We start from the raw sequence: 15,787 nt of genomic DNA, 5'->3' as shown, positions 1-15,787 counted from the left end.
TACAGCGATGATCCGTGTACACACTTGTTTTCAGTGATGAATATGACATGTTAAGGTTGCCAGGAAGGCCGAGGCAGGGCTGGTGGACGGTACGAGGACAAGCGGGTCAGTCTGAGGAAGACGAGCTGCAGCTTCCAGAGATGTGACTGGCTAGCTGTAGTACAGGTAAAATGCAGTTTCATGTTCACTGTTTTGTCTCAAGATATTACTGATAAAAAAACATTTATTACAGGAATTCCACAGTATTCCAATAACCAACAATGGTAAACGAGGCTGAAGTTAGCTTCCGATTCGCAATATGTGTAAAGGGCAATTCCACTGAATTTTTCGGAAACACCACATTAGACCAGGTCCTGACAAAAAACTACAACACTTGGACTCTTAAAACCTGGGTTAAAATATTCCACATACTATGCAGATTCAATAAAACATAGTGTCTGATTTGTGAAATCTTTATTCTATTTGTGAAAATGCAAATAAGGGTCATTTCATGACTTTTTTGGCATCTGGACCACATTACATCAGTGTCCTGACAAAAAACTAAAACACTTAGACTCTTCAAATGTGGGCTAAAATAGTCCACATACTATACCAGTTTTTTGTCAGTACCTGGTCTAATGTGGTGGTGTTTCCAAAAAATTCAGTGTAATTGCCCTTTACACATATTGCAGCCATAAGCTGCGGATCGGAAGCTAACTTCAGCCTCGTCAATGGTAACTGTTTTATGTATTATTTGTTGTTGTAACATAAATGTAATTTTATATTTGAGCTTGTTACCTACTGCTCTGTCTTCCATATGTTACTTGTTGCTTTGGCATCCAGACATTAGTTTTAGATATTACAGTAATATATTAACTTAGTCTCTGAACAAAGTTGGTAGACACAGACCTTCACTAAAAAATCTGATCTTTCACTTTTCACTTTGTTTTCCATCAGTTAGTAAAATGTGGCTCTATTTATCTAACCAATCTTTTGTATAATTTTGCAGAGACGTCTTGATGACATAAATGTGAAGGACCTAAGAAGACTCACATCCCAGCTCCTCAGAAGGAAACAAGGCTTGATTCCCAGTTGCTGTGTGGCTACTGAAGAGCAGTTTCCTGATCTGCACAGACACAACATTGGTTTTGTTTTTGGTGTTTGATTCTTTTTTTTTTTTTCTAGTAAACCACAATTTAATAGCATTTCTGTGGAATCTATTGTTTACATGTTCGTTGATTGTATTGTTTCTTACTTATAACTTTGTGTTACTAATTAAGTAATTTGAGCTACTTTGTACACTTTGAAGCGTTTTTAAAATAAAGAAATTTAAATGCTTTTCCCCATTTATTCAATACATTCAAGTCATCTAAATAACTGCAGTAGGATGTGATCATACAGGAACAAGATAAAAGTTTATTACAATTTATGACTGTAATAAATACAGATCTAACAGTGTATAAACACACCACAAATCCCACAGAGAAAAGTCTATGATCCACAAACAGAAGACACAACTATATACAACATGAACAAATTCCTGTTCATGTTTTATGTGTTGCACCCTCGCTGCTGACTTCATACACATTTGTAAACTTTTTTGTTCATTACACTTATGGAAATAATTATAAGATGCAGTAAGGGGGTTGAGGGGGTTGATCTTTGCTTTTTGAAAACCTTGACAGTAACCTTTAGCTTTTAGTGGAGCAGATCAGTCTAGGATGGAAATTGGCTCCAAATCTGAGAGCATATACCCAGTGGGGAAATTTAGATTACTTCCTCTGGGTTGGGATCAGGTCCTGTTTCAAGTGTGGGACTTGTGACACTGAGTCTTCATAATAGAGGAGGAACAGAGCAGAAGGTTGACAGGTGAACTAATGCAGCATTTGTTGTGATGTGGATTTTGCATTTGCTTTGCACTGGGTGTTGATCGTCATTGTAGGTCAGACAACATCCTGACACAGAGAGAAGATTGGTGTTGAATTCTGGACCTGATGAAGGACACAGTAAAGTAGTTTGTTGGACACAACATTCAATTCAATTCAACTTTATTTATATAGCGTCAAATCACGGCAATGCCATCTCAAGACGCTTTACAGACAGAGAAGAAAACATAATGAAAGCCAATTCATAACAGCCTATATAAGGAAACCAACAGATTGAGTTGAGTCCAACTCAATCTCCAATCCTGAGCAAGCACACTGGCAACAGTGGGAAAGAAAAAACTCCCTTTTAACAGGAAGGAAACCTCCGGCAGAACCCGGCTCAGGACAGGCAGCCATCTGCCTCTGCTGTGTGGGGGGAAGAGGACAGAAAGACAACAGACAACAGGAACTGCTACTCCCGGCCAGGGAGACCTGCTGAGACAGGAGACATACATGTTAATGCTATAAAGAGAAAAATGTCACTCCACAAAGAAGACATTTGCACCAAAACTGACATATATAATACCAGTTCCATGCTGAACATATGTGCATGTCCAGAATCATATTATGAATAAACTCTGCCCCTTGGTGACAAAAAGTTAGCAGTTGGTTATCCTCCTCAGTAAATAATCCCAAACATTTTAAACTACTCCAGAGCATGTAAAACCATTTTATGTATTTACAATAAAAATCTGACATTACAAGGGTAAATGTTACAATGGTGAATGGCATTCTGACACCATGAAACAGGAAGTACTAGTAACTAACAAAGTAACACCCATGTGTACTATAACTGGCATGAACCAATACACCCATATCTCTAACTAAGTTTGAGATATGCTGCTTCTACCTCATACTGTGTACTCCTTATATACACACATGATCAATTAATGTGCCTCTCAGTGGTGGGTTCTGACTGTACTTGTAAATGTCCTGTAGTGGTCAGTAAGTTTGAGATATGGAAGACATTACTGAAGCCAACATTGCATGTATTTTAAATTTATACTCTGCCTACACCTGTTTGTATCCTTTGTAGAAATACTTATTATAATATTACCATTTTATGACTACTGAAAGAGTTTAATACTTTACACCCCTATTTTACTTTATTCAAAAGTATTTATTTTTATGTCAATGTCAAGTGAAGCAGGGCACCGCAGGGAATTGAACCCCATCCCATTGCTGAGAGTACCATACCAGTGCCTTTTGCTTTTTTGTATGACATGACAAGGTAAAGCAAAACCTGCATCAAGAACAGCATATTTATCACCCAATGTCATTAATTTACAATTAATGATATGTTTTCTGGTACATAATTCCCAGCCATGTGTTGTATCATAATTTCCAATTTATCATACAATGCTGTCTTAATGCAGGAAACGAAACCTTAACTTACTTCTCAAATGAACACTTAAAACGGAAGAAATGATTTCTTTCAATTTATAGAAATGTATCTAGAAATGCAGAAATATTTTCTATACAATTGTAAACTGTTCCCCAAATCATATAGAATTTGTTTTATTACAGTGTCAAAAACTTGTTCACAAATCTGTTCCCCATTTGCTCTTTTACTGATGTATGCAAGAGAATATTTCATCTTTCATTAAACAGCCACAGAACACTTCCCAACTAACTACTTAAAAGTGCATATTACTGCCTCATGATCACTGAAATAAGTTTGTAGCACAGTTGCTGCCACCTCATACTGTGTAGTCTTTACATAGACATGATCAATTAATGTGCCTTTCTCAGTGGTGGGTTCTGACACTACTTGTAAATATCCTCTAGTAGTCACAAATTGTGAAATTGTTGATGATTTTAAAATATCATCATTGAAATCTCCCATCACTACAATGGTTTTATCTAGTGGATGGAGCCAATCAAGAATCTCACCTAGATGTTTTTTAAACAAGGAAAGAGGATAAGAAGGTGGTCGGTAAACAATGATCACTATGATGTTATAACTAACAAATTCATATGCTAAACATTCAATGTTGACATCTGGTACACTCAAAAGGTTACATATCGTACCATTAGCACAATAAATGCCAACACCGCCATGCTGCTGCTGTTGTAATGCCTTCAGTATTGGATGACTGCCAGTGTATGATGAACTTCTTGGAGAGTTGTGGAAACTGAAACCAGCAATCTTCACTGCTTCTAATGGGACAGCTGCAGGTAGCCATGTTTCTGTCACAGCAATACAGTTAAGCTGTAATTGTTGTGTACATGAAGCCAAATCTGACACATGATGAACCAAGGATTGCACATTCATTAGAAATAGACTGAAGGTTTGTTGATGAATTTGGTATCTTGGTATGGTTTCTACCACAAAGGGTGGCATATTCTTAATAGCATCTTTGACATCTTCCCTACAATATATTTTTGTCTCATCAAAATCTTGAATGACTAACCCAGGCAAAGTTCTGACACGACTTAATGCAACATATGCTTGACCAGCTGCAAATATCTTTTTCAAAGAAACCACAGAGCGATCAACACTAATACCTTGTACTTTATGAACGGTACAGGCCCAGGCTAATTTCAGTGGAAATTGTCTGCGCAATCCACCCTTACATGTTGCCCTCTCTTCTTCTGGCTCAATAGCAGTGGAACCTGCTAAATCTAATGAAGACATTTGCTGTCTTCTCCTCCTTTGTGCACCTACACGACTGTCATCAAATTTGATGTATATTTTCTGAGGAAACTTGTTATTTATGGAAATGACTATGTCTGTAACAATGCCACAAACACCATTAACTAAGCCATCTTCAATGTCCACGTTTTTGCACAACATTACACATGCATTTTTACCTAAACACAACGTGTCTGATAAGCATGTGTTTGTTGCTTTGGTATGATGACCATCTAACAATCTCAGCTTGCCGGATTTCCTATCATTAACATAATCCTGTGCCTTAATTTCTACATAGTCGGGACAAATTCTGATCAACTCTTTTAAATTGTGCTCATTTACTTGTCGATTTGTTGCAAATATATGCAAGGCTGAGCTGACCTCACCAGTATCACAGTTTTTTAATATTTCCACATCACTGTCCAACATGGATGTCCCCTTTGAATGAGTTCTAACCCGATTCAACAACTCAGCAAACGTATTATCTTTCTGTCGAACTATTTTTGTTAATTCTGCTACCTTGAATAAAGGAGACCACAAAGTATTTTGTGCTCCGTCAACATATAGAGGTTTACCTTTTACTGGAGGCAACTGGAAAAAATCTCCGACTGCAATCACACTAACATTTCCAAATGGTGCAAAATTACCAGTTTGTTTTATTTGTCTCAACCTACCATGAATGTATGAGAATAGATTTTGATCTACCATGGAAATCTCGTCTATTATCAAAAGCTGTAAATCACTATATTTTGTACGTAAAGAATTAAGCTTTTCTTCACCTAAAGGAGTGTATGGTAAGCGCACATCTTTCCCAATACTGAATGTTGTATGAATTGTAGAAGCTTGCAAAGTATATGCAGCTATGCCTGTAGGAGCAGTCAATAACACACATATGCTGTCAGGATGGCGACATCCTGGGGACAACAAACGCATGGCTTCATACTGAATTGCTTTTATTAGATGAGTTTTGCCAGTGCCTGCACCTCCTGTAATAAATACATGCAATGGTTCAGGATTTCTGCCATTTATCTTAGCTAAACACCACTGTCTAACCTGATAAAACACAGACAACTGTTTGTCATTAAGTGACCTAAATAAGGCCAAAGCATCAGTTCTATTCATGATGTTATTTTTCTTCTCAACATTTCTGACCTGTTCATTACCACTTCCTAAATCTGGAATTTGTTCAGCCTCTTCTTCCACAATCCTTTCATTGTCTTTCAGTTCTTCCAAACACTCCAGACGTTCCAACTCTTGGGCAGGACACAGTTCACACCAAGCATCTTCCACTACACCATTAATATCGATTGTATTTTGAATATCTTCTAATTGCTTGGCTTCTGGTTCAAACACACTTCTATTGAGATCCACAACTGCTTTCACTGACTGTCTACATCCATCTGTAACCCTAACAGAACCACCATGATAAAATTCCTGAAAGGTTTCAAAGTTTGATGGCTTTAGTTCGATATCTAAACGATATGGCAGAAACAACTGAATTATGCTGTTGAAAAACTTTTCTGGATCCTTTGTTTCAGAAAAACGTGCATAACGTACAACGGCTGGCTGTGTTCGAGTACGTTTAGCTACATATCCAAAATTGTTCTGTAACTTGATTGCATTTTTACCCCTTTCATTTTGTGATAATACACGATATTCAGAAGCAAACTTTGCAAGACACATGTTATCAAACTCCTCATTATTTGGCCTGTTCTTGTATCGATCCACTAAACTAGTCATCCACATATGTTCTGTGTTAAAATTCTGTGATTTTGCTCTTTGCCTCAAAACACCCAACGGCAAACTCATTTTAACACTATCCACTGTAGCAATAAATACAACCTTCCGGGAACACTCCTTTAGATGCATATTTGTCAACCTGTACACTGCCTCTTGTGCACTCACATCTCTGTTATGCAAATAAACACTACCTAGACTTTTCAATGCCTCTCTTGCACTGAGATTATTTTCTCTGGAAGCTTCTCTTTGAGCATTTCCCAACAACAACCCCATTTCACGTTCACTCTTGGACATGTAAGAAATAATATAAACAACACAAGCATATGCGTCAACACAATACTGGATATCTATATTTGCATTCCAAGCTTTTAAAAGTGGCCTGCTATATTGATTAATCCAGACTTCATTAACCTCCCTTTTCAAGACAACCTGGGTACTTCGACCACAACGTTTATAAGCTGCTTCAAATAGCTCTTGAGTTAGACCCAAACTACCAAATAATTCTTTTACAGTAGTAAGAGGTCTATTTTCATCTAAAACAACTTCTTTGAGTTTGGTCAAAATTTCTTTAGCAGTCTCACTGTTCATTTTGTCATTTGTTTTCTCTTTCTTACATGTACACTGAATGACTTCATCTGTTTTGTTTTTCTTACATTTACAGGACTCCTCTTCTGAATTTTGCCCTCGAGATATAAATGTTCGGACAGATGCTGGTCTAGGAAAATTGAAACGACAAACTGTCTTCTTCTTTTTGCATGTTTTGGAATGCCGCTTTGAATGTTGTTGTACAGATGTAACTACTTCAAATAGTTTGTCATCTTCTGGTGGCAATTCACAAGTTACATATCTATCTATGAAGTTAACCACCTCTTCATCTGAGTTTTTATCAATAAAAGGTGCATTTTTAACCCAAAATAGAGCATGCACGTGAGGACTGCCACGCTGCTGAAATTCTATACGATAATAGTAATCTGTGATTTCACCAATGGGATGGGACGGCGACATCAGAACCTCTCTCAAAAAGCAATGCCAGCGAAAATCAAACATTCGAGCCGCAGTAACAGGATTCCGTCGCAGGAGTTCACATCTGTCTGCCCACTCTAAATCTTCTACCGTCTGTGTCCTACCTTCCTGTTTTAAAATACTACTTAGAAGATTAGTCCAACGCATATCAGCTGATGAAAATGAACAAAACCAAGTTGGTACACCAAGCTGACGAACACAAGCTAAAAGATCACGCTGTGCTGACTGCCAGAAAGCTGGTGTTCCTCTGATTGGTTTGAGAAAACGATAGCCATCATCAAACTCCAGAATATTTTTCAAAGAATCCTCATTATTTAACAAGTTTCCTAAATTCAGTGATGGACCACATTTTCCTTTACGTAACGCGATTGACACATTTGACAGCACCTGCTCTAACTCTGACATATATTGTGCAAAAAATATATATTCTGTATTCTGAGCAAATCTACCATCCGCAAGTAAAAGTCTGTTATTAAAATAACGCGACAATGTTAAACGCTGTGGCCTAATTTCATGATATGTGTTTAGTCCTGATGGAAATAACACTGGAAAACATTTGGCTTCATTTGCATGATCTGAAAGCAATCTGACTGGGTTATTACCTTCTCCTGGAGCTACATTCAACGTTGCATCAACATACTGATCAAGTGTTTCCTGACCAATATCAACAGGCATAAGACATGTATCCTGAAACATGCAATGCTGCTGCCGATCATGCAAAAGTTCATCACCTAAAAGTGATTCATCACATTCAGTATTACCACTAATTTGCTCATCCAACATGTCACTGTCATCATCCCTAGTAAATTGGTTTATCCAAGCCTCATTAAACTCTATATTTGTAAAATGTATATGTTTTTGTTTTAAATACTGTAATGCTTGTTTTATATGCATAACATCAACAAACTGATACTCATAATGACCTTTGTATGTCAACTTGCGCTTTAATTTTACAGCCAATAAAGAACCTTCCATATTTGATCTTGGCAACAAGTTACACGTTTCTACCAGATTAGCCGGAATACATGTTACTGGACCATGAACACCATTTTGCCCACCTTTAGGTAAAGCTAGCATTTCACAAAAAACAACCAACCTGCACCAAATTCACTACAGATGATGTCAGTCATATTCTTCACATTTGTGCATGTCAATAATTAGATGATAAGTTAGCCCCGCCCCTTGGTGACAGGAAGTGACCGTTCATAAGGCCTAAATGGCCTGAAGTGCAGTCTGGCTCCACTTTAGATTGAGAGAGGCATGGGAAGGATGTTGGCAGGGGAGGCGGTGGCATCATGCCGAGCGGCGCCATGGTGCGAGGGCCTATATCACCGCTTGCGGTTTTAATTATTATTATTATTATTATTCTCCTAATAAATGAATTGCTTTTTTGGAAGCCTGAACATGCTCAAAAACTCACCAAATTTTGCGTACCCCCCCAAGGGAATGTGAAAAATTTGATATTTTGAGGTGCTCCAGAATGTTTGGGTGAAACTGAATGAGAGCGCCACCTATTTTAGGTGCCCCGCCAGTGCATGTCGTTAATCTTTATGAAAATTCATACACATGATCTACATGCTAGGGCGAACAAAAAATCCTCTTAATGTCATGGTGAAATGTCGACAGGAAGGCGGCCATTTTAGTTCAAATTCAATATTTTGGCGTTTTAGCACCTCGCATTTTAACGAACTCGTCCTAGAGCTTTTATCCCACTGAGCCACAAATTGCTCAGGATGTTCAGGAGGCATGTGTGATTAAATGTTGTGTTATTTCTTCTAATAGGAGACTTAGTTTACGAGGGGCGGGGCCTCAAAGTTTGATGTCTCGCCAGGAAAAATTAAACGGATATAACTCCCACATAAAGCAACATTTCTGCACCAAATTTGCTAGATATGATGGCAGTCCCCTCCTACAGAGTTCTATATGTCAATATTTTGATTATGAAATAGCCACGCCCCCTGGAGGTCAAAAGTGTTGTTTTTTGCTCACACACCCATAACTCTGGCTTGGTGGACACCACATAGGCCAAATTCACTCAGGCATCACAAAACATGTCGGTGAAGAGATCTGGTAAAGGACGTTGCTCTACGCTGCACGGCGTGCCCGTGACGCCATGGCGAAGTTCCATGCGGCGGCGTGACATCATAAATCACTATAAAATTGTCAATTTTGATCTGATCACCCTAAAACTTATAGGGATTAATAAGGGATCAGTCCTGAACAGATTAATGTGACCATTGCTGGTGTAGACCTAAACTCCGCCCACTTACAACAGGAAGTGGTTTTTTCCACGTTTGAGGATCATGCTTTTAAGCAAATGATCCCAAACACTTGAGACTCCTCCAAAACATGTCAAACCCTTTCATGATGCCACAATAAAAACCTCAAGTCGCTACGCTAAACGGGACATGGCGAATGGTGGTCCAACGCCATGAAACAGGAAGTACCTGTGACCAAGCCATGGAACCTTGGACCGCCACTAAACTTGCCATGACTGATGACAGTAAGGCCCTGAACTAAGCCCCATTGAAACATTATGGAATAAATGGAGCATGTCTCCATAGCGCCCCCTACAAAATTTCAATCAATCAGCCCCGCCCACTACATGGACCGACATGGATAAAATTCAGCACAGTTGGAAAACCTGCCAGTACCTTCAAAAAAGTCTCTTGGACATATGGGATAAATTCAACAGGAAGTCGGCCATTTTGAAAAAGGTGCCATTTTGGGGGTCATTTCTTTGCCATGCATTTTAAACAACTCCTCCTAGGGATATTGTCCAACTGACACCCAACTTGCACAGGATGCTCAGGAGGCATGTGTGATTTAAAGTTGTGTTATTTCTTCTAATAGAAGATTTAGTTTAGGAGGGGCGGGCCCTCAAAGTTTTATGTCTCATTAACAAAGACTTATTGCTAAAACTCCCACATAAAACAACATATCAGCACAGGAATCGACACATTTGATGCCAGTCCCATGATGAACAAAATCTACAATGCAATAATATGACTCTGAACTAGCCCCACCCCTTGGCAACAACAAGTGTCTGATATCATGAACCAGGAAGTACCTGTAACAAAGCCATGAAATTGTTGATCTTCACCATACTTGTCATGAGTCATGACAGTTATGTCCTTAATAGAGTAAAATTACAATATAGTGGAGAAAATCGTAAACGGCTCCATAGCGCCCCCTACAATATTTCAATCAATCAGCCCCGCCCACTACATTGACTGACATGGATAAAATTCAGCACACTTATAGACCCTCCCAGTACCTTCAAAAAAGTCTCTTGGATATATGGGCTAAATCCAACAGGAAGTCGGCCATTTTGAAAAGGGTGCCATTTTTGGGGTCATTTCTGTCATTTTCTTTGCCATGCATTTTGAGGAACTTGTCCTAAGAATTTTGTCCAACTTTAACCCAAATGAGTCAGGATGCTCCAGAAGCATGTGTGATTAAAAGTTGTGCTATTTCTTTTAATAGGGGATATCGTTTAGGAGAGGCGGGGCAGCAAAGCAGATGTGATGCAATGAAAAGGAAAACAGACATAACTCCCACAAAAAACAACCAACCTGCACCAAATTTGCTACAGATGATGCCAGGCATATCCTTCACATTTGTGCATGTCAATAATTAGATGATAAGTTAGCCCCGCCCCTTGGTGACAGGAAGTGACCGTTCATAAGGCCTAAATGGCCTGAAGTGCAGTCTGGCTGCACTTTAGGTTGAGAGAGGCATGGGAAGGATGTTGCCAGGGGAGGCGGTGGCATTATGCCGAGCGGCGCCATGGTGCGAGGGCCTATATCACCGCTTGCGGTTTTAATTATTATTATTCTCCTAATAAATGAATTGCTTTTTTGGAGGCCTGAACATGCTCAAAAACTCACCAAATTTTGCGTACCCCCCCAAGGGAATGCGAAAAATTTGATATTTTGAGGTGCTCCAGAATGTTTGGGCAAAACTGAATGAGAGCGCCACCTATTTTAGGTGCCCCGCCACTGCATGTCGTTAATCTTTATGAAAATTCATACACATGATCTACATGCTAGGGCAAACAAAAAATCCTCTTAATGTCATGGTGAAATGTCGACAGGAAGGCGGCCATTTTAGGTCAAAGTCAATATTTTGGCGTTTTAGCACCTCGCATTTTAACGAACTCGTCCTAGAGCTTTTATCCCACTGAGCCACAAATTGCTCAGGATGTTCAGGAGGCATGTGTGATTAAATGTTGTGTTATTTCTTCTAATAGGAGACTTAGTTTACGAGGGGCGGGGCCTCAAAGTTTGATGTCTCGCCAGGAAAAATTAAACGGATATAACTCCCACATAAAGCAACATTTCTGCACCAAATTTGCTAGATATGATGGCAGTCCCCTCCTACAGAGTTCTATATGTCAATATTTTGATTATGAAATAGCCACGCCCCCTGGAGGTCAAAAGTGTTGTTTTTTGCTCACACACCCATAACTCTGGCTTGGTGGACACCACATGGCCCAAATTCACTCAGGCATCACAAAACATGTCAGTGAAGAGATCTGGTAAAGGACGTTGCTCTACGCTGCACGGCGTGCCCGTGACGCCATGGCGAAGTTCCATGCGGCGGCGTGACATCATAAATCACTATAAAATTGTCAATTTTGATCTGATCACCCTAAAACTTATAGGGATTAATAAGGGATCAGTCCTGAACAGATTAATGTGACCATTGCTGGTGTAGACCTAAGCCCCGCCCACTTACAACAGGAAGTGGTTTTTTCCACGTTCGAGGGTCATGCTTCTAAGCAAATGGTCCCAAACACTTGAGACTCCTCCAAAACATGTCAAACCCTTTCATGATGCCACAATAAAAACCTCAAGTTGCTACGCTAAACAGGACATGGCAAATGGCGGTCCAACGCCATGAAACAGGAAGTACCTGTGACCAAGCCATGGAACCTTGGACCGCCACCAAACTTGCCATGACTGATGACAGTAAGGCCCTGAACTAAGCCCCATTGAAACATTATGGAATAAATGGAGCATGTCTCCATAGCGCCCCCTACAAAATTTCAATCAATCAGCCCCGCCCACTACATGGACCGACATGAATAAAATTCAGCACAGTTGGAGAACGTTCCAGTACCTTCAAAAAAGTCTCTTGGACATATGGGCTAAATTCAACAGGAAGTCGGCCATTTTGAAAAAGGTGCCATTTTTGGGGTCATTTCTTTGCCATGCATTTTAAACAACTCCTCCTAGGGATATTGTCCAACTGACACCCAACTTGCACAGGATGCTAAGGAGGCATGTGTGATTTAAAGTTGTGTTATTTCTTCTAATAGAAGATTTAGTTTAGGAGGGGCGGGCCTTCAAAGTTTTATGTCTCATTAACAAAGACTTATTGATAAAACTCCCACATAAAACAACATATCAGCACAGGAATCACCACATTTGATGGCAGTCCCATGATGAACAAAATATACAATGCAATAATATGACTATGAACTAGCCCCACCCCTTGGCAACAACAAGTGTCTGATATCGTGAACCAGGAAGTACCTGTAACAAAGCCATGAAACCTTTGATCTTCACCATACTTGCCATGAGTCATGACAGTTATGTCCTTAATAGAGTAAAATTACAATATAGTGGAAAAGATAGTAAATGGCTCCATAGCGCCCCCTACAATATTTCAATCAATCAGCCCCGCCCACTACATTGACTGACATGGATATGATTCGGGAAATTTGTAGACCCTCCCAGTACCTTCAAAAAAGTCTCTTGGACATATGGGCTAAATCAAACAGGAAGTCGGCCATTTTGAAAAAGGTGCCATTTTTGGGGTCATTTCTGTCATTTTCTTTGCCATGCATTTTGAGGAACTTCTCCAAAGAATTTTGTCTAACTTTAACCCAAATGAGTCAGGATGCTCAAGAGGCATGTGTGATTAAAAGTTGTACTATTTCTTTTAATAGGGGATATCGTTTAGGAGAGGCGGGGCAGCAAAGCAGATGTGATGCAATGAAAAGGAAAACTGACATAACTCCCACAAAAAACAACCAACCTGCACCAAATTTGCTACAGATGATGCCAGTCATATCCTTCACATTTCTGTATGTCAATAATTAGAATATAAATTAGCCCCGCCCCTTGGTGACAGGAAGTGACCGTTCATAAGGCCTAAACGGCCTGAAGTGCAGTCTGGCTGCACTTTAGGTTGAGAGAGGCATGGGAAGGATGTTGCCAGGGGAGGCGGTGGCAATATGCCGAGCGGCGCCATGGTGCGAGGGCCTATATCACCGCTTGCGGTTTTAATTTCAGTTTGCATTTGAAACATGGAACATTTGTCTGCGCTCAATTTCCTGGTACAACCATAAAACTGATATATATATATATATATATATATATATATATATATATATATATATATATATATATATATGTATGTGTGTATATGTATATATATTTCATATAGATGTGACTATATTTAGCAGATTAATAATCTGATTAATAATCTCAGATTAATAATCTGCTAAATGACAGAATATAATTTATACAGTATAAATCATATCTAAAAAAATGGAAATAAAGTTAATAAAATGATAAAAATGTAGTTGAAATGATTAAATAAAAGTTAAAACTTGAGCAATTATTTTTATTTATGGCAGCAAATAGAAGAGTTATTTTATTTTCAGGACTGATCGCTGGTTTCAGTGACAGGTCGAGAAAGCAGCAGTGTGTGTGTGTGTGTGTGTGTGTGTGTGTGTGTGTGTGTGTGTGTGTGTGTGTGTGTGCGTGTGTGTGTGTGTGTGTGTGTGTGTCAGACTTTGGACTCTCATCCTGAACAAATATTGACTCACCAAACATAAAACCATAAAACACACAACAACTGAAACAAGCTACCAACCTTCTGTTTTCTGATATTTCTGTTTAGACCAACACACACACACACACACACACACACACACACACACACACACACACACACACACACACACACACAAATCCAGCTCGATGTCCCATTCACAGGTTATTTCTGTTAGTTAAGGTGATTAATGTGCAGGTAGTGATCAGGTCGAGGCACAGCGGTGGACGTTGTTACCGTCCTTTACTCATCACACGGAGGCAGAACGCAGCTCTTCTCGATACATGGACACCTCTTCCTCTTTTACAGTCTGTCAGCTGATGCAACGTAGGAAACACCTGAACAGAGCTTCTCCTTAGTGGTTTAGCAACGTGAAGCATGCAGGAAGGGCTACAGGTTCAGTTCCTCTGGTGACTCAGAACAAATAAAAACTGGGAAATAAAGAGACGGATGTTCAGGAACTCCTGTTGCTTTTCAGTTTCTGTTTCAGCTTCCAGCAGCTTTACAACCAGAGGAACGTCCTGTAGCGTCCAGACGATACAGAGCTGGTGGTCCGATCCGTACGATGCAGAGCCGGCGGTCCAATCCCTAGGATGCAGAGCCGGCGGTCCAATCCCTGGGATGCAGAGCTGGTGGTCCGATCGCTACGATGTAAACCCAGTGGTCCCATCCCTAGGATGCAGAGCCGGTAGTCCGATCCCTAGGAGGCAGAGCCGGTAGTCCGATCCCTAGGATGCAGAGCCGGTACTCCGATCCCTAGGATGCAGAGCCGGTGGTCCGATCCATACGATGCAGAGCCGGTGGTCCAATCCCTGGGATGCAGAGCCGGCAGTCCAATCCCTGGGATGCAGAGCCGGTGGTCCGATCACTACGATGTAAACCCGGTGGTCCAATCCCTATGATGTAAACCTGGTGGTCCCATCCCTACAATGTAAACCTGGTGGTCCGATCCCTACGATGTAAACCCGGTGGTCCGTTCCTAACGTTGTGAACCCGGTGGTCCGATCCCTACGATGTAAACCCGGTGGTCCGTTCCTAACGTTGTAAACCCGGTGGTCCGATCCCTACGATGTAAACCCGGTGGTCCGTTCCTAACGTTGTGAACCCGGTGGTCCGATCCCTACGATGTAAACCCGGTGGTCCGTTCCTAACGTTGTAAACCCGGTGGTCCGATCCCGACGATGTAAACCCGGTGGTCCGTTCCTAACGTTGTAAACCCGGTGGTCCCATCCCTACGATGTAAACCCGGTGGTCCCATCCCTACGATGTAAACCCGGTGGTTTAGGTTCCGGTGAGTCTGCAGCAGTGACAGACCCGGCTCGGTGGGACAGATGAGACCACCGGGCTGTTTCTGTACCAAACCAAAGTGAATCCTTATACTGTTAATGTCGGTGTTTCTGAGGTGCTTCATGTGTCAGAAATGAACGTTCATATCTGACGCATTAATGAGCATATTTCATCTGTAAGTCTGGGCTGCAGCGGCTCAGAGAAACAGCGGGTCATCCTGACCGGAAGGTTGGTGGTTTGAATCCTGCTCCTCCTGTCAACTGCGTCTCTGGACCAGACACTTTTCCCACCTCGCCTCCAGAGTGGCGTCGCTGGTGTTTGGACATGAACGTTTATATGAATCCAGTCCATC

The sequence above is a fragment of the Telmatherina bonti genome (assembly GCF_933228915.1).
Source record: "Telmatherina bonti genome assembly, chromosome: 7".
Classification (NCBI taxonomy): Eukaryota; Metazoa; Chordata; class Actinopteri; order Atheriniformes; family Telmatherinidae; genus Telmatherina; species Telmatherina bonti.
Note: the sequence above shows the minus strand (reverse complement) of the source record.